The sequence below is a fragment of the Pholcus phalangioides genome, unplaced genomic scaffold (assembly GCF_987345545.1).
Source record: "Pholcus phalangioides strain wild (caught in Gottingen) unplaced genomic scaffold, Ppha-v1.0 ptg000039l_1, whole genome shotgun sequence".
In the NCBI taxonomy this organism is placed as follows: Eukaryota; Metazoa; Arthropoda; class Arachnida; order Araneae; family Pholcidae; genus Pholcus; species Pholcus phalangioides.
In genome coordinates this window covers 24,597,296-24,619,203 of record NW_028301625.1, presented here as the reverse complement: position 1 = coordinate 24,619,203, position 21,908 = coordinate 24,597,296, and the positions used below count along the sequence as shown (strand labels likewise).

Genomic DNA, 21,908 nt, shown 5'->3' with positions numbered 1-21,908 from the left:
TGATGATGCATGAATCTTTGAATGCCCCGATTATCCTCCACCACATAAATATATAAAATCGGGACTAAGGAGTTCCTAAATCATTTTTGCATCGGGCTTCACGTCTGATGTGTGTGTGTGTGTGTGTGTGTGAGGCGGCCCTCTGCTTAAACTCCCCATTGATTTTCATGTCTTGATCAAATGGTGAACGTGACATGTTCTTTCAGGACAAATTTAGCTTTTGTTCGCGATACATAACTGAAATCAACGTTTGCCGAAGTAGATATTCCACGACAATTGACGGTCACGGATTTTGGTGACAATTTGATTTTGCAGAAAAACCCTATAAGGTGGCATTACCTCTATCTACAGGGTATCTGTATTTAACGGTGAGCTTCAAGTGCTGAGAGATTGTTTAAGTGAAAAATCGAATTGTCGCGAAAACCTACTAAAATTACTTCGACGAGCGAAAATTTCAGTGTTGTATTGTAAAACAAAAGACTAAATTTCTCCTGAACTAGATCACCGATGCGGTTTATTGTAAACTCTTTCGAAAGCTAGCGCAATGGACAAGTTTTTGGTAAATTCGACCGATTGTAGCTAGAAGGGTGTGGAATTGGCGACTAAAAAGTTTAACGACAATTCAATTTTGAACTCTTCCAATCTTTCAGCGCTTGTAGTTCACCATTACATTCAGATATTTCTATGAAATTGGTGCTGCCTTATAGCATTTTTTCTGTTTTTTCCAAACATGTGCATAGTTTATGTGTAGGTTTCTCAGAAACTTCACAAATTGAGGTTCTTTCAGAGTTGAAATTTTTTTTTAACAATCGATTATCCACCATAACTCAAAAACGGTTCGAGATAGGACAGAGTTGGCCGGGTGTTACATGTTCTATACTTGGGCTCGTCTATCACCTCCTTTCGTATGCCAGAACATGTCACGTTCACCCTGTATAGTAAGGGCTTTTCCATCTCTGTAAACGCGATCGCCGCTTTGGCTCCGTTGGACATGTCTCGGAGTCACTGCTCAAGCACTTTGTAGTGGACGACATCAGAGCAGAGACGTACTATATTGGAGACGATTATTTTTTAGTGGTGGGAATCGATTAAAATTTTTTACTGGTTAATCAACAATTTTAATCGATTATTTTTAAATCCTATTCATTCATAGCAAAAGCAAACGTATAGTGATGGTAACTATAGGCCTATATAATATTCATTAACGTTATAAAAATATATTCTATTCCTTTCACGCATCTATCCCCTGAATGGATGTAAACAGATATAGAAATAGATTAAGAAATAAAGGCCGCCCGCTTGAAGTTATTTAATATCGTCCCCCTTTCCCAGAAACATGAATGTGCAAATTTCTAGAACTTGGAAAACGACTTTTGAATGTTTTCTCTACCCAAGTTACGCTATGGAAGTTGTTCTCATAAAATGGTCTGCATAATGTGTTTCAATAGGGGATACACACATTTTTCGTTTCTGGCAGAACTTAAATAGCAAAATAAGTGATCCAACACACCAGCGGATAAACCCAAAAGTGAAAATTTTCCCATTAATGTCTCTGGCATAAGGGGGACATATGAACATGCTTGTCATATCTTGGAATTTTTTTACTTGGATCTTGTCGGTTTTTTTTAATCAGTAATTTTAGAAATCATCACTAGTTTTCGTTGAATCGACTTGTGTTTCTTCATGTCAAAAAATTTGATCGAAACATTGATTCAAATATCTTCAAATACGCTCGCTTATCTGAAATTTTATGTATAGGAACATAATTTAAGGCATTTAATCGATTTAGTGAAATAAATCAAGTTAAATTATAAACCTTTATAAAAAATTTTAATCGGATTGATTGAGTCGATAATACGACCATAACACAACTAAAATTTTTGATTTAAATTCGATTAACAATTGATCAATTAGCAAACCTAGTTAATCGATTAATCAAACAAGCCCTAATTATTTGAAATTTTAGTTGCTTACTCTAATTTCTCAAGTGAGTGATCTCTCGTTTGTGGTTTGGTTTTAGTATCACAAGTATTCGCTTGTGACGTTTTTCTAATTTTTTTTGTGATTCTTGTGAAAATGAGCGATAAACAAATATGAGTTAAACAGTTGCAACATGCAAGAACTCGCAAAATATGAGTTTCCAAATGTAAGAGGCTCGATCAAGTAAACTAAGTACGCTCATATTTAATTCATGGATAAATACTTTATCCTCTTTGGTAAATTAACAGTGCCGTCGGAGACATGGAGAAGAACGGTTGGCTTCGAAAGATATTTAAATCTCTCCATGGTGTGCATGAGACATTCAACCATCAAAAAGGTGTTATTAAAGAGCTGAAAGAAAGACTTACGAAGGAGTTCCCTCATGTATACCCACAAGCTATGCACATTTATTCAAGGATAATGACTTTTATCAGAATTAAAAGTTTAAATAGGGATGGAGAGTGCATTAGGAGAGAAATTAAAAAAAGAAACAAATAAATTAAATCCAAGAAATAGTTGGTAAGTAACAATGTCTTTTGGTGTTAGCATTCATAATAGTTCATTCAAACATTTTTTGTATTATGATTTCTTTTTTTATTTGCTTTCTATGTTTTTATGTTGCAGTTGCATTGGTAATAACCAAGTTGTTGTCCTAAAAAAATCTTGAAAAATGACTAAAAAATGATCTAAAAATTGGAAAAAAATTCCCATCAAAATAATAAGACAAAGTTCTTGAAAAACCAGTTATATATTAGAATGTCGAACGTGAAAGTTTTGACAGCATCAAAATCATATGTAAACTTTTTTCTCAATGCTTATACATTTCATCAAAAATAACAATTTTTCTAATAAACGAGTTATAAGTCATGAATCGGTTAGGAGCACTGGCGTTATGACCCCTAGCAAGGGTGGGGCTGACAGGGCTGTAGGTTGGGGCACCCGAGACAATTCTTATCATTTTTTTTTTCACAAGAAATTCACTATTGAGAGGCACGTGAAGAATCTGCTCAGAGTGCCCTGTTGCTAGATGTGGGGGCCCATGACTGGTGTACTGAAGGGGATAAGGCTTTTTGCAGTACAAAACGAAAAATGAAACTCCCCTGCCAGGAGCAAATTGAGTGTATATCTATGGTTAGGAAGCCAGAAAGCATCTTTAGTTTTATTAACCAAGAAATTCAAGCATATTTTTTCATAATTACTCTCAATGTAATCAGTATCCATAAAATTTTTTCAATCTTTTCCGTTATCAAAAAGTTTGAAAAATGAAAAATATCGTGAAAATGCCAAAATGTGCCCCAAAACTCAAAAAATGCCCTAACAGTGAAAAAAAAGAAGAAAAATGCAAAAGATGCAAAAAAATGCAAATGTCATCAACCGGCCCGGGTGATAATGAAGTTTGACTTATTTTGTTAAGTTTGACTTCACTTTTAAAACTTACACCTAATTCAAATGAAAATAAAAAGAGATAATTAAAGATTATTGTAAGTTTGAAAGGTAACTGAAATTATCTGTCTCGAGTTGTCTCCAATCATCCCAATCAAAATTAAACGTACGTGATTCAACTGAAATGAATCCGAGAAAAATATTTTTAGTGGAAGTTCCCTCATAAGCAAATGCAAAATTTCTTATTTCAAATGTTTAAATGGTTTGACGAAGCAAGCCAATAAATATACAAATACTAATGACCGGGGCTAGGATTTCTATAACTGCATATTTTCTATGCATTTTGCATATTTCGCTATTTTTAGGCGATAGAGCATTTTTTCATGATTTTGAGATTTATTTAGGGCATTTTTTATAGAATTCAGAATTTAAGACATATTTTCGTATTTTGGAGCATTATTTGGCATAGTTCAGCTGTGGGGAGCCGACCACATAATCAAGGTCGTCAACAAAGTGAAATTAGTTGGCGATTAGTTGATAGAATGTTTTTTAAAAATATTTTATTTTACTGTCGGCTTTGACCGAGTCCCAACACAGCATGACAATTAAGAGCGATTTTTTTCCTTAAGAGAGCTCCCTTCTCTAGCTTCATTTCACGCAATTGGCGGTTTTAGCAATAACAGGCAATTTTATTCACCTTTGACATCTTTTGTTGGCAATGATTGACAGTTTTTCGGTGACATTAGCAACCATTGGCAATTTTATTTGTGTGCCTTTGGCATCATTTTTGATAATGATTGGCGATTTCTTGTAATTTCCGTATTTTTCTCGAGGAAATATGGTTAGCCTATTTGTAAAAGCATATTTTTCAGTTTCTTACTGCATATTTTTAGTTTTTTTCAGGGTATAAATGCATTTCTTATGGAGCATATTCTGTCCATTTTTAGGTGATAAAAAATCTAGCCCTACTAATGACAATAATCGAAAAGATAATTTTGGAAAGAATTGAATAAAATGGGCGATACAGAGATTGCAAACTATCGTAATTAACAGGGTAGCAAGGTTTACGGAAAATTCACCGACAACAATTTACCACCATGCAAAATTCACCGCCAGGAAAATTCACCGACAACAATTCATCGACGTAAAATTCACCGACAACAATTCATCGACGTAAAATTCACCGACAACAATTCATCGACGTAAAATTCACCGACAACAATTCATCGACGTAAAATTCACCGACAACAATTCATCGACGTAAAATTCACCGACAACAGTTCGACACGAGTCAGTGAGCCAGTAATTGAGCAGGGCCGTCTTAAGAACATCTTGGGCCCCAGGCCAAGTGATTTTTCTGAGGCCCTACATGGCAAATTCTTGAAAAATTCAACTACTTTTCATTTTTCTGAGGCCCTTATTCTCTTGAGGACAACAAGAGAACTGAGGCACTGAGTGACCAGGCGATTGAGTGTGTAACAGAGTGAGCAACCTAGTGGGTTGATGATAGAATGAGTAACCTGGTGAGTGAAGGACAAAGTGAGTGACTTCGCGAGTTAGTGTGTGACCTAGGAAGTAATTGAGTGACCTGGAGATCAAGTGAGTGACTGACTTACTGAGAGATTGATTGAGTGAGAGACATTGTGATTGAGTGAGAGACATTGTGATTGAGTGATATAATGAGCGACCTAGTGAGTGAGTGATAGAATATGCTATTTAGTGATTGACTGAGTTACCTGGTGAGTGAACGAGAGCCAGCTAGCTTTAGTGACAGGCCGGTTTTGCTCATTCATTCACTAACTCACACACTCATTCATTGACTCTCTCGATCATTTATTCCCTTGTTCATTCACTCACTCAATCTCTCATTTACTCGCTTATTCATTCACTGAGTCATTCATCTGCTCGCTGGATCATTCATTCAAGGAAAAATTTTGTGAAAGAATCTCAGAAATATTTCATAAAAGTCCATCTACTACGGATACATGGTAATTAAAAAGGGATTATTTCATGGAGAAAGACATACGACACATGATACATGAAAAAAGAGAGTATCTTGAGTTAAAAGAAAAAGTTACTTGTTAGGAGTCCTCAATGAGTGTTGCCAGCTTATGTTTCCAAAATTACATTCTCCAGTGTCAGCTTTCACTCATGACAAGAATAAGAAAAATTGGTTTTGATGTTGAACAAGTAGCAGAGAGAGTATTAGCACGAGAGAGAGAGAGAGGGGAAAAGTATGTGTGTTTGTGTGGTAAAAAAATTTGTTTTAGAAAAGAAAATGAAGTTTTGCTGAAAACTTCTCAACTTTCTTTTCCACTTTTGGGGGTTTCATTTTTATCAAGTAATGGAGTTATTTCGGGATTTCTGGTCAGAGTCATGCTATTGATCTTAAGGTGAAACAGTGAGGCATACCGTACAGTGAAACATGTGTGCAACAATGATTTTTTGATAGTTCACTTGGAAGAGAAACAAAGTAAAGCATACACATTCAATTAAATTAATTAAAAAAAAATACCTGAACCAATTTTTGTAAAAATTTGATTACAAAAATACTTCGAAAGTAGTCTAAAATAATGTGAAAATGTTATGACTTTCTTTGCTGTTGAGCCATCGGCCAAAATTGAAAACGGAACTACGGTGAAACCTCCCCTAACGGACAGACAGTCCCCGTTAACGAACACTTTTCTGATCCCCGGTCCCGTAAAACAGGGTATTAATGTATTTCACTCCCCGTTAGCGGACCGTAAAATCAGACAGATTCATTTTCCCCCAAACTTTAATTTATTAATTATTGGTCATTAACCAAGAATTTATCATGTTCACCTAAGATTATGTTTAATCTCAAGGTCGTGTTGTTAAAAATGATAAATCGTCAATTTATTACTTAATTAACTGAACATAATTATGGTCCGGTCCACACTCATTTTAATTTAATTTTTATTGCAAAATATATGTGTAGTACACGTATCATGTACGGGTAAAAATAATTAATTGGTTGAATGAAGAGAAGATAAATTATAAATTTTTCATATATTCACCACTTTCCAACTTTATTTGGAAATTATGCGTAATCGCCGCTAAATGATAAATGTAGTGGAATTTCACTCAAACTTTCTTTATCGAGACGATTTCGATTTATGATTATGCATAACAACCGGTGTACCATTTTTACAGTAACATACATATGCATTTTTAACATTAAAATGATTGAGGACCAAAATTGTGACCGAAGCCAAACGTCGTATAAATGTGAAAAAAAGTCGCATAAACAAGGTTCCCCCTGTGTATCGTACTGACCTATTAGCAGACAAAGTTTTTGGTCCCATGAGTGTCCGTTATCAAGAGGTTCCACTGTAGATGTCTCTGTGCAGACGCAGCAGGTTTTTTCAGCAGATAGAAGTATAATTACAAATCTATATAAGAACAGTAATTATTTATAATTATCTTCATTTTTTATTTACTTTCAGTATTTACTGAAGACTATACTTTTGCAGCCGTTGCAAACGGAACAATAATTGGTTTCGTTCTGTATTTATAACCAAAAAAAAAAACCAAAAAAAGAAACCAAAAAGCAACACGTCGTGTGGCATTAAGGAATGATTCCAGCCATTTGTTTGCAATCTGGGTGTTTTGCGAAAAGCATCCAAAAGGAATTGAAATTTCACGGTAATTCTAAAATGAAAGTAAAATATGGAACATGATCAGTAGAACGAGGAACATCTGGCATAAATATAAAGATATTTTTTTTAACAAATCGAAACAATGCCAATGAATAAAATTTACGCCTCTATTATACTGGAAAAAACTGACTCCATAACGTTTGAATAAGAATTCGCCGAGACATAGATCACGTCAGCAACCACCCTAAGATTTATGGCTTTTTGCAGTGAGAATATGCAAGAAAAACTGTTGCAGCAACGCGTTTTCACTGCATACAGAAATTGTGGGCATTTGATTAATATAAATGACGTTTTTTCAAACGATTCGGAGTTCGAGTCGAAGTGAAAAAGTCGAATAATTGAGGTTTTACGTCGAATAAATGAATTATTTTAACATTAAATGTATAGGAACCAATTGCGACCGAAGCTATACGGCGTATAAAAGTCATAGTCGTATCACTGAGCGATGTATAAACGAGGTTCCACTGTACCATGGCCCCCTGAGAAAAAGGATATTGTGGAGCTCCACTTCCCTAATTAGCTGAAAATGTCCGTTTAGAAATTTATATACATCAAAATCACAGCACCAAATTTCATTGTAACCAGGCTTCTTAAGCTCTTGCCGTGTCCGGGTGAGCCCATGCGTTAAGACGGCACTGGTGTTCAACACCGAAACTAGAGGAAGGCAGGGGGCCTGGTGCTTGGAGCATTGGACCAAGAAGGGCACCAAGTATTTTTTTTGTTCAACATTACGATGAGATGGTGCTAAAGTTGATATTTTCTAGGTCGGCGAGCGATTAAAAGAGTGACTTAGATAGTTTGCAAGCATGTGAGTGACTTAGAGAACAAGGAAACAGGTCGGTGAATGATTTAAGATTGACCTCGAGACAGGGCTGTCTTAAGAGCATCGTGGGCAGGGTCCTCGGACGAAGTTTTAAATTAATTTTGTTTTAAAGTTAATTTTTCTGATTCCCCTATCTAGCCAAAAATGCCTGCCTACCAATTCTCCCGCTTACTCTCAACATTTTTAATCAGATTATCTTTTCACGAGGCCCTCTCTGTACTTGAGGCCCCTGGGTCGTGCCCGGGTGCGCCCATGCGTTCAAACGGTACTGCATACGTATGCCTGAAATCCGCATTTTTTAAATTGTAATCCTTGAATGCAATTTTTACAGGGTATTCACTGGGTATTCAATTGAAGCGTTGATGAAGTGCTCGTGCGCACGAAATCGGACATGAGAAGTGAGCAAACTTAGTGTTTCGGGGAGCACCATGGTGCTCACTAGCAAGAGGTTGAATATGCTGATGTTGGCAATAGGTAAAAAAAAAGGGGAAAAAGTTCAGTCATCTATATATCTCAGCAAATTTTCAATCAATATTCTCGGATTAAATTCGTTTTGGTCGAAAGAAGCTCAAATTTTACAAAGTGAAATTTTTCTATTGGGAACCTATAGAAATTGAAATCTTTATGTATGTCTGAAATAATGAGTTAAAATTAATTTACAATCGATTAAATAAAATTTATGTAAATAAATCGAAATAACGCGGCTCATTTCCCCTTGTTTTGCTGGTAATTTTTCATATTTAAGTTCAATTTTAAGATAATTGAAGATTTGTTAATCCCCTTTCGGATACAATCTTGAAACACATTCCGTGTTTCTTCAATGTTTTCGACAATCGTAATATCCACAGACAGGCGATATATAAAGATTATTTAAATTGTATAAATCAACTTGCTGAATCTATAACAAAAGAAATAAATTTGGTTCATTTCTCAAACGTTATGTTCATTTTTAATCATCCTCCCGGATTCATTTCAGATCGATTTATAACGACCAGACGTTGCTAAAAGATAATGAAAGAAAGGGATGTTACAACTCTCATCACAGCATGGAACCAATTGTGATCTTGGGATTAAATTTGATTTCATTACATGACATTTTCTTGTAAAACAGGAATTTTTCCAATTTTAAAAAGAATTCAAAGAATCCACGCAGTTATTTTAATATACGCATATTTAATTAATATTACAACTACAGACGTTAGAAAGATGGAATCAAGATTTTAATGAAACGATGATGAATGACGAAGTTGATGCTTATAAAAATATGTTGTTTTAAAACATTTAATTCTTAGATTTTTATGAATTTCTTCTGGTGTTTTTAAGGAAAATCGAAGCAAATGTGTTTCATTTTCTTTGAGGAAGATTATTTATTGTCCTGTAATTGGTTTTAAATGGTTCTTGGCAAAAATGATTCTGTGATTTTTTGACGTGTCTTCTAAATCATCTGACGATACTGGGTGCATTCGAAAAAAGTTGTGTAAACGAAGTAATTTAAACGTTCGTATCTAAAGAAGTATTCAATATACATCAGCGCTTTTGATGTCTGACGGTAAATCTTGTTAAGGGAAATACAATGACATCCCTCCGGTTTTAATACCTCTTCTAGTCTGGGCACCAGGTTTGCGGCCCGCTTTCGTAACGAAATTGTTCTACGTATATCATGAAAGACTCGCAATGCAAATAAAAACCAATGCCGTCGTCTGATAGGCATTTTTGAGACAAATCCAGTGATACTGCAGCCGTCCCTCGGTATACGCGGGGGTTATGTTTCGGGAGTGATCATGAATACGGAAAACTCGCGAACTACAAACTTAGGCATACGTTTTTTTAGGCATCTCGTATCTGCTTTTGAGTGGAAGAAGTAGAAGATTGGGGGAGGGGATTTTGAGGGCAGGATTAGTTTTTGTATTTCAATAACTATACAACCCCTTGCAATATGAATGGCGTATATCTGAGTTCTACATGTTATTTGGGAATTTTTTGTAATTGAAAGTATTCCTCTAGGATCAACGGTTCGCCAATAAAATGTGGTCTAGGGACTTTTAATACCCTGTATAGTAAGTGTAGCTACAGCAACGGCTGATCGAATTTTAAGTTCTTATATTTCTTGATAGATTTGACTATAGATTCATTGATACCATAAATAACGGGAAACAACGCTAACCTCTGCCAATATTTCTAATTTTTCTTGCAAGTTTTCCACTTTAAAAAAACGTTTGATCAACAGTCTTTAGAAACATTTTAAGAAGCGCCAGAAAAACGTTTAGGAGAGATTTTTCAAACGTTCATTTAACACACGCGCGCGCGCGTGTATATATATATATATAACTTATATTTTTCTCCGAAATGAGAATTATCACTGTAACAATATTTTCCAGAAAACATGGAAAAAGACCACAAATACAAAAACCTCGAATATTAAATCCGCGAATACCGAGGGCCGAGACTGTACTTCGGTTTTAATATCTGTTCTGGACTGGACATCAAGCTTGCGGCCCACTTTCGTAATGAAATTTGTTTTACGCTATATTTCGAGAGACTCGTAACGCAAACAAAAAAGAATGGTGTCGTCTGATCACGGCCGTAACTAGGGGAGGGGCAACTGCCCCGGGCGGCAAAATTTATTGGGCGGCAATTTTAGATGGGAATAAAGAACACCGTTATAAAATTATCGAATTTTAAAGTTGTGGGGGCGGCAAAATAACGTTTGCCCTGAGCGGCAAAAATCCTAGTTACGACCCTGCGTCTGATAGGCATTTGTAAGATTAATACAATGATACTACTTAGGTTTCAATATCTCTTCTGGTCTGGGCACCAGGCTGGCGGCCCGTTTTCGTTACGAAATCATTTTGCATTCAATCTCGAATGGTTTGCAAAGCATACGGACGACATTGATATTGTCTGTTAGATATTCCAAAGACAAATCTGATAACACCAATTTAATTATATCCACTTTTTTTTTAATAGGTAATTGATTATTACCTACCACGCGATTCAAAGCACAAGGAACGTATTCACGTCAAAACTTGCGGCCGCGTTTATGACACAGCCTACCTCAATTTTTTTCTTGTTCGGGAATGAGCGTAATATATGTTTATCACTCCAAACTTTATGTATGTGAATGCGTGCATTCATCTTGTGTTGTGATCGATCACGTCTCGAGACCGAGATGCAATTCTTTTGAGTTTCTGAAGTGCTTTAGAACATGTTGAGAAAATAATATTGATTGCTGACTTCAAATATCTCGACATGATGTGAATCATCTCTTCGGATATATTTCTTCCTCCTTGCCACCAGCAGCAACAATAGACAAACAGCCTCACTAGATGCAGATGGAAGAGATCTCAGACTGGAAAAATCGAATGTTTACTCGAGTAATCAATCATTCTGTTCAAATATCACTGTTGGATATTCGTGGATGCGCTTTTTCACAATTGCTTCGAACCCGCTATGCACTTTTCATTTCGCAGTGTCCACGTTGAAGAATTTCTCTCATCGATCTGCAGATGGATAATGAATGGATTGGTTAAAAGCATTCGTGCACGTATTTACGTAAATAATATGATTAATTCACACGCATTGAAACATATAAAAATTTAAAAATAAACTAAAGATCCTATTAGATAATTAAACATTAATATATGTTGATGAGAAAATTTAGGTTAATGTTTCAATGGGGATGATCAAGTGAAAAAGTAACGAGAGTCTCTGACGATAAAATACCCTCACTTTACGTGATTTTGGTATAACGTAAAGCCGCCCCTAGGAGTGTTAGACAGGTGCGGTCGCACCGGGATGTGCACTTACTGTAATGATAATTTGTTTTGTGAATTCGGGAATTCTGAAATTTCACCAATTCTTTCATGAATTGTGGAAATATTTCTTTCATTTATTTCGTTTTTTCTGAATTTTCCTCAGGTCTGGAATTATTTCTTTCATTTATTCAGAATTTTAATTTATTCTAAAAGAATGAATGAAAAATGAATTTATTATTCATTCAGAATTTTCATAAGTTCTAGAAAATTCCATCAGAATTGTAAGCGATGTGAATTATAACACATGAATAAGAACACAATTGTCACATTTATGAGGGATATTCAGAATGCTGTCTTTGGATAGTGATATAGTAAAAAAACCGTAATGTTTTATGGGCAATGTAGTTTATTTTATCATAATCATTAGTTTTTATTGGCTTTATTTTAGTGTGTCATTAATTATTTTGGGTTGCTATATATTTTGAAATCCATATTTTTTATATGCATCTTTTTTTCAACCAACTCGTTGGGCATTTTACCTGTTGTGGCTTTTGTTTTTGTATTTGTATAAAAATGCTGTCCGTCAGCTTCTCTTCAGGAGGGTAGAGATCGACATTCACCTGACCTAGTTCGTTCAACATCCGATTGAAGAAACTAGAAATTAGAAATTATTGATTAAATTCATTCACATTTAGTCAATTTGCGAGATTTATCTATAGGTTTGAGTAATTAGTTCATTTTTTTTTACTACTAGGAGTTAAGATTTTTTAACCCTTAAATGCATAGCTTTGCATATGTACAAAGGGTCCTTTAAACATTCATTACTCCAGCTTAGTTTAAAGATTAAAATTCAGAATCACCTTTGCACATAAGATGAGGTCATATCCTTTCCGTCTTATATCTTGAATTTGCTGGTAGATGTTCCAATTACGACAAAAGCACTTTGTTGCAGAGCATGTGTGGCTGCGATTTCGCTAATTCGTTAAACTGTTTTGTTTACATTTCTTTTCTTTTTACTTTGAAGTTTGCAACCTGATTTTTTTTCTTACTATAGTTTGAATCCCAATGAAGGTAGTTATACTGAGTGATTACTTAATTCTTCTTGCCGCATTTTACTAGCAAACCGTTGATTCTATAGGCATATACCTCCAATTAATAATAACATTCAAATAACGTGTAAAACTCAGATATATACGTCATTCATGTTGCAAGTGGCTGTATAGTTATTAGAGTAAAAAAAAATTAACTTTTTATATTTACACACCCTACCCTCAAGAATCCAATAAGAAAGTTGTCGCCCTGTCTCTCCTGAGGCCAAGAAAGAAAATTCCACGTTTCTAAGTGCAACATTCGTGAAGATATTAGAATTCAAAAATCGTTGGAAACTTGGGAAAAAACAGAATGAATAAGAGAAAGAAGCGGTGTCCGTCGTTTTTTCGAAACACAGCATTGCAAAATGCACTGTGTATTTTCAATACCAATCAGATCACACCTAATATAAATGAGCAAGATATTGTCACAAAACTTATATTGCATGTATGAAATGATACACATAAAAAAAGGCACTTTTGTATAATAAAAAAACATATTACACTTTCTTTTAAACATTTCTGTCAATATTCAACAAATTTTACTATCAATTCATAACGCACTGGAGCAGCGATGTTTTCCACACATACAGATGAATGAAACATCGAGCGAATCGGTAATGATAATCACGGCGATAACCATGAGCATTACTAATAAGTTAGCGTGTATTTTATTCCAAAAAAGATATTAATAAATAAAACGAAAACGTACACAAACATGTATGAATAATAAAAAAAAATATTTTTTCCAATAAATAAATTCCTCTTTGGAGCGGTTGGGGCACTTCAGGGGATAAGAAAATGAAATAAAGAGAGAAGAAAAGCAAAAAGAAAAAGCATCTTTTTAACGAATGAAAGAAAATATTGGATTCCATTTCGCTTGGGTAAAGAAGAAATCCAGTCAAGGAAAAGACACTACGTTTCTACCCGAAAGCCATTCATGTTAAAACTATCTTATTATTTCTCTTTTTCCCATCGAAACACACCATTTCTTATTTTTTTTCTTTAGGTTTTTTATTTATCCCCATTGAAAATATCCGAGTAAACGCCCCACAGACGAGTTGTTTTTCAAGTGTCGCTGTAAAAATATTCGTGCTTGAGTAAGTACCGAAGTATATTAGATACCTTAATAGATTGCCATAAAAGAGACAGTCAGACAGTGATTTCGAGTTATAATTAATCTAAGTTCGTGTTGTGAGAGGTTAAAGAAAAAATATGTTTATGAATAAAAATTCTATCTCGTTTTTTAAATATTTTTTAATGAATTTATGAGAAATGAGATGAATGAAAATAAAGCTATAAATATTTATTAAATTTGTTTTCTTTCGGATGGAAGTAAATAAAGAGTGATGGTAATTGAAATTTCAATTTGAGATAACCACTGGTCGGAATGTTTTAAAATTTTGTGTGAATACTTGTTTGACTTCATGAATTACTTCGAAGAAATTAAATTTGTTTAATGAAGAACAGTTCAGAAATTAGATCCTAGGAGACTTGCGGCCGTATTCATCAACACAGTTTAAACTAAAATCGCAGGTTAAAAGATTAGCGATCGACACGGATTGGTTAAAATCCTCAATTTAACCAAACCGTTTCAATCTTCAATACTTTCACCTGCGATTGCAGTTTGAACTGTGTTGCTGGATACGGCCGTTGGTGTTTTATTACGATTGAAATCGATACAAAAGTAATAATAAAATCATTGCAGAACAATTTTCAGATGACCGAATGCACGCGAGTGAAGCCGCGGGTTACAGCTAGTTAAGGATAAAATTCTATAGGATGTAGCTAAAGAGATCACATGGATACAGGTCTGACGAGCGTGCTAAACATGTAATGCAGAAAAAATATGGGTTATTTTGTCATTTTCACAATGACTGCGAAGTAGCTGATTCTCTGTTAGTATTCACGCAAAATTTCAAAACATTTTAACCAGTTGTATTTATTTCAAACCTTTTTGATAGTGAAACTTAATAATACGCGCATTGTACTGCGATTGGTTTTACGATTGATATGAAAATAGTTAAACATACATTAAAAACACATTTCTTCTTTTACTATCCGTGAAAGAAATTTTATTTTTAGTTTCAATGTTCATAGTGAACATCAACGTGTATATGACTCTCGGAATAATCCGAGATCCATTTCGTGCAAATACTTCAAAGGGTTCGTCAGATTCTATCAGTGACATACATCTATATTTATTATATGAAAGCCGTGTTACATCAGTAGAACATACATTTCAACATTACCTCTAACGACATGCAACAATAGTGAAGAACAGAGAAAATTTATAGCGATATTTATAGTGATAGCTCCAGACTTGTATGAGAATCGAAGTGAGAATCGTTATATATATCCGTGGATGTATATTATTTAGAAAGGTCAGAGCAATCACACAATAAATCCATATACAATCATGTATTATGTAATTTCATACGCAGTTAGAATTATCATGGGTCTTTTTACATGTACAGGGTGTTTCGTGAAGAGTGTATGAAAGAATACAAATTCTATGGTTGTTTCTAAAATTAAAGTGAAATATAAAAAATAATCAATAGAAACAGCAGAATTCTGTTACAATGCTCGGTAGACGGTAATCGGTAGGGAAGGGGGAGGGCCTTGCTTCTTTTGAGGCCAACAAAAAAAAACATCCATGTTTCCAAGTGTATATATATATAATATTCGCTGAAATATTACACTCAAAAGTTCAAAAATCGGTGAAAAATAGGAAAAGAATCGCATAAATGAAAGAAAGACGCGTTTCCTTTTAGTTCTTATGCCCTTTTTTCCTAACTTTTCGCCAATTTTTGAATTCAAATATTTCATCGAATATTACACTAAGTTTTAAAAATTTAAGTAACTGAACGTAATTTGACAAGTTTTTGTACTAGAAAGTAGGTTTCTAAAGTCAACGAATTCGGAGATATCCGACGTGCAAACAATTTGGGACAGCCTGTACAACCCACGCAGAATAAAATGAATACCGATTGGTAAAATTTACATTTCTTTTTTTTTTGTATTGCAAGAAATTGACTCTATATCAGTCAGTATAATACCCTAGTGTAATTTATGAATTTGATAAATATGAAAAAAATTTCCAAAGGAGTCTAGTATGTTTGACCTATCCAGATTTAAGAGGGGTGTCACGGCCCCTGAAGTCGATTTTTCGACTTTCCCTGAAGTGTATTATGCATAATCACACACCCCTAAAAGTGATAAATTTCAAGTATTTATCGAATTAACAAGGCACGCTTGCATATTATGCATAATCTGCAGTAAAAATGAATTTTTCTTTATTATTCATCAGCGATGATTGGGATTTATGCATAATTGCCGGTGAAAGTGATAAATTTATCAAACTTTCAGAGACAATTGGTGATTATGCATAGTAACCGATTCATCACATTTACCGTAACATATATTGCTCACTAAAGGATTTTGACCCCTTGCCTCTTTAGTCCCGCCTCGTCTTTTAGTGACGTAATAGTGATCTTGGCCAATGACGTTGGCGTAACTCCATGTTAAAATCCTATATATAGGATGAAATAACGCAAACGGGTTTTCAAGATTTCGTTATTTCTATTCGTTCTATTTCGTTATTTTGATGGGATGTTTTTTCGAGTTTTAGGGAATTTTTTTAGTAATTTTTCAAGTTTTTTAGGGTAACAACATCCAGATCTTGATCATAACCAAGGGCCAGATGTTGTTTCCTAAAAACCTTGAAAAATAACTGTAAAAAATGCCATAAAAATCTAAAAAATGCCATCAAAATAATGAAACAGAGTTCTCTTGAAAAACCGGTTATGTTCGAATGTCGAAAGAAAAAGTTTTGACAGCATCAAAATCACACACACACACACGCGCGCGCGTACATTTTTTCAAGTTTTTTCTCTCTCGTTTAGATTTCATCAAAAATAACAATTTTTTTCATTAAACGAGTTATAATTCATGAATCGGTTAGGAGCACTGGCGTTATGACCCAATAAGGGCGGGGCCGACAGGGTACCGGCTCGGGGGCCGGAGACGATTCTCATCATTTTTTGTTTTTTTTCACAAGAAATCCACTATTGAGAGGCCCGTGAAGAATATGTTCGGAGGGCCCTGTTGCTAGATGTGGGGGCCATGACTGGCGTACTGTGGAGAGGATAAGGTTTTTTGCAGTACAAAACGAAAAATGACCCCCCTGGTATGTGTATGGTTAGGAAGCCAAAAACCATCTTTTATTTTATTTTCCAAGAAATTCAAGCATATTTTTTCATAAGTGCTCATTGCAATCAGTATTTCCAATCTCTTCCATTGTCAAAAAATTTAAAAAGTGAAAATATATCGCGAAAATGCCAAAAATGTCTCAAAACTAAAAAAACTGCCCTAACAGTGGACAAAATGCAAAAGATACAAAAAAAAAAAGGCAAATGTCATCAGCATCCGGGCCCTGATCATAACCATCAACGGCAAGACAGCGTTTGAAACCCTATGAGATATTTATTCACAATTTTTTCGTAGTATTCGAGGTACACGGTGAATGTGCAAGTTAAATGAACATTATGGAGAATGGAAAATAAGAAATACATTTTTTTTTTCACATGTATTCTTCGGCAGAGAATAATGCTCTTTTATGCCCAAGAAATAAAATTGAATTCGTCTTCTATAGTGATAAACCAATCATAGACAAGAGAATGGAAGATGAAGACGAAGGGAAATGAAAAGGATTCTTAGTTTTGGGGATTCTTCTTCTCTTTTCAACGAAATATTTAATATTCATAATCATTTATGCGAGATTCTCTTCCACCATCTCTCCCTCTCTCTCTCCCGCATCCCTGTCTTTACTTTATTTTCATTTTCATTCTAAGCAACATTTCGTATTCTTATCTTCACAAGAAACGGCCTATGACGTCAATGACGAAGGTTGGAGGTTTGCCAAAAATAGATTTTTGTATTTTTTTTTTTTTGCCTCCAATATCCCTTCTTATGTTCGGTTATTTATTTATTTATTTTATTTCATTTATTTTTTATTCTCCTCATCGCAAATGGGAAGATTTCTGAGTATGGAATTTTATCCACGTGCTGCGATGGAAAAAGCTTCTTTTTCGTTTTTTTTAAACATTATGGAATTTTATATATATATATATATATATTATATATTTGCTGTATCAATGGGACCTCACAAAATCTAAATCTAATCTAAGAGTATTTTTTGCAGCTGTTAGAATTTTAGAATAAAGTTTATGAAATAGATACAGTCATGTCTCGACTGAATTTATAGAAATATTTTACAATTTTTTTTTTCTCTTCGATGAAGTTATCCGCTAATGTAAATAAGGTTAGGAATGCGATATAATGTACAATGAAACCTGATCACAACGACACATCTCTCAACAACGATATTTTTTCAAATCGTATTTGGAATTGCCTATAGCCTAGTGTTAAACTCCCATAAACTAAAAAACGATATCCTTTACTACGATAAATCCGTCTGTAACAGTGGGTTTCAACCTTTTTTCATCCCGTACCTCTAGTACAATACGACTTACCTTCCCGCACCATTGGATAATGAGTTTCGTATCTATTAGAAAAAATTTAGTTTTTCTGCAATTAATTACATTAATTAGTATTAATTAATTTCTATAAACCCTTTTATTTATTATTTTATTATTTTTTCGGCTATGGCTAATATTTAATTTTGACTTCCATTTTTTTTTTGAAAATCAATTCAAAAACGAAACTAGAAGAAAAGTTCCTCTTTTTTTGTTTTACATTTTTTGGAATTTGAGGGAAAAAATATTCAACGAATAGTAGTTCTTCATTTAATCATTTCAGCCGGAACGTAAATATATAAATGTTTGTGTATTACCTTTTATTTTTTTATTTTTTGACGTTTTTTCTGAGTTATGGTCACGACAGTATCAAATGTAAACGCAGCATGCTAATAACATAATGTACAAATATAAAGAAACCGCGAAATATGTTAGTTATTGGTAATATTTTTTTTTAATCAAAATAAAAACAACTACGATCGCTAATCGAAAAATAAACTTTTGCAACGCAAATTTCGTATGGAACCCACCCGTATCCCGCACCCACGATTAAAAACAACTCGTCTATAATGATATTTTTAGGAGATTTCGAAACTGCTACAACGATATTTTTATATTTTCCTCAAAATCACCTTCAATATATTTTTAAATTCCTCACCAGTTTTTGTTCTTTCGAGGGTGTCTAAAAACATCGGTATTTCGCACTATCTACCCTCTGAAAGTATTAATGAAATTGCCATGAAGCTACTTTCTCTGTACTACACGGCAGTGTGGTACAAGAAACCACTTTACAGGGTAAAATAACTACCGTATTTTAACGTGTATAAGGAAACAATTTTTGCCAAAAAATTGCGTCCCAAAAATACGAAGGGTTTCTTATACATGGATAGTATTATATATATATCTTTTAAAATCTTCAAATTTTAAGTCAAAAAATATACACGTTAAAATACGGTAACTGAATTTTATTTATCAACTAACCAATTACAATTTTTTTGCATTGGATGAACACTCATAAATGCATTTTATGGTGATACTAAGAACGCCGATTCAGAAGAAATTCCAACAACAGCTTAAATTTGATGGCGCTTGATGATGATGCTATCTCTCGATACAACGATAACCTCTCTACAACGATATTTTTCTTGGTTCGCATATCGTTATATCGATAGACTCGTCCGTTATATCCAAGTTTCATCGTATAATAATCTCAATAATACCATTTTATTTTTACTTATTATTTATGAGGGCTGTAAATTAAATTTTAATTAATCAGATAATTATGAGTGCATTATATGCATTTTCATCTAAGACATATCGGAAGTGTATTGTTCTAGAGAGTCACCATGGGAATTATATTTACAAAAGATACCGAAATAATACAGATTTATGAATATATTTGTAGTCATGGAGTTTATTGTATTCGCATAGAACAAAAGCAATATATTATCGTCGAAGTCATTTATCAATGCGAAAGCTTACTTGACAAGCATGCCTAGTCCACATGTCCGAGTGTTTTCAATTAAATTGAATACATCACATTCCACCGTTGAATTCACTTTTCTCTCTCTCACTCTACTATAATTAATTATAAGTAATTGTTTGTATTGTTGTGAATGCTACTCTAACTGATGATCAGTGCATATTTCATTGTAAATTCGCTAAAAATGAATGTGAGTTCATAATTTATGTTACTGATCGTCATAATTTTAATTTAAAAAACGAAATGTCTATACAGTATAAAAAATACTTTAAAAAAAAATTATTTCAACGCACCGTTATTTCTTGCGTATAACTTGCTGATCCGTATTTTCCTGAATTGAGAGAAAATATTATCTTATATGAGGGGTTCACAACCCTAGTAGACCAAGTCCATTTATCTTTATTATGGATAATAACACCTTAAAGTTTCCGTAAAAGCCCTGCTTTTACAAATTTTGTAAAAGCAAGGCACTAAAAAATGATAGTTTTAACTGAACTTTGACATATTAAATTCCTTTACGGCACTTGAACTGAATTAGTTATCTATCAAAGACTTTAAGTTGTTATTATCCATAATAAAGATAAATGGACTTGGTCTATATTATGGTTGTGCACCCCTCATATATATCCACGTATGCAAATTTCATTGAAGAATAATATAATCTTGTGGAACAGAAAGGTTGTTTATCACGCGTTTTTGTAGAAAACACAGCCCACGTTCGTTGTAACAACCCTTCTTTTTTCACGGAAAACGGACGTTATATTGGGAAGTCATTAGATCGAACGCTTGAAAAACAATAGTTTCTTAAGGGAATTCATATTTGGACATAATGAAAAATTGTATTATTATTTACATTTTGTCATAAAGTAAGAAGGTGCAGTAAAAATGCACCAGGTCAGAAAAGAGCAATAAAATTGTAATAATTAATAACATGCAAGAACATATGTGCTAAATTCTCCAATATCAAGGGTCAAGGTGAAACACAATTTTAGAAAATGAAAATCGCATGTTTTGTTCATTTTTTTACAAAAAGAGGCGAGGCGGAGCTGAGTTAGGACGTTGTATTGGATTGAACGTTGTTTGTAGGTCGTTATATTGGATGAATATGAAAAAAATTGGAACTTATCATACCGGTCGGTATAATAGAACGGTCGCAATAACGAATTGTGGCTATACACGCACATCAACTGTATAACGTCTATTTTCGACAACCCGTGGGAGTTATAAGGAGCGTTGATTGTATGTAGATTTTTCTACTATATTATAGAAATAATATAGTAGATATATTATTATACGAAATTATTAAGGGGCGCGGTAGCCCGGTCGATAAGATGCTCGCCTAAAGTACCAAAGGATGTATAGAGGTGTCGCGAGTTCGATACCCAGTTCGTCCTTGTCAGAAAACTTTCCTGACACAGGGGTACAACAAAAAACGGCGACTTGACCGCAGCAAAAATTGCTACCGCAGGGAGTCCCCCATCGAGGGGTTAGCGCACCAACCTCTCGATGAGTATGAAAAACAAGCCTGCCGTTCGGAATCGGCAATAAATTGTAGGTCCCGGTCTAATTAGCCCTCGTGTGCAGAAAATGACCGTGGTGTGACAAAAATGATCAAAAAATGATCAACGAAATTATTATTACCACACGAAATTTATAAATTTTTAAAAATTATTTCTTTACAAATCAGTTCTGAAAATTCTTATTTTATCTCTATTTCAATTTCTCCGAAGGAAAGATTCAGATAAAATGCAAGAAATCCCGATGATTTTTCAACGCATAATCAGCAGATAATACGAAAGAAAATAAGATGATTACAAAAAACACAAGAATTAACTGACATGAAAATTCATTTTAAAAACGACCTCAATTTTTAAAATCTTCTAAAAAATACGTAATCTCTTTAAATTAATTTTTTTAGTCCTCTTTATTGTAGATTTTGCATGAAATTAGCCGGGGAAAAATTTATTATTTAAAGCGAACATTAATATGTTTGAGCATGTGTTATATCCGAGCTCCTAAACAACGCCGCTGATGGTTTGCTTCTCACCTTTTAATGACAAGTAACGATTAATAAACACATCATACTGGAAAAGAATTAATGTAGCTTCATCGGAAGACTGACAAATCAATTTCAGGCTTAAAGGAATTTTTCACTTCAGTTATTTCCTGCAAGAGAAAG

The 21,908-nt window shown here is 34.0% G+C and overlaps 1 protein-coding gene across 1 annotated transcript in view; it reads left to right on the top strand.

Moving 5' to 3' along the window:
* Positions 1-21,908, top strand: part of LOC149065740 (potassium voltage-gated channel protein eag-like) — a 236,362-nt gene that overhangs the window by 33,007 nt on the left and 181,447 nt on the right. The gene's annotated exons all lie outside the window — the stretch shown is intronic.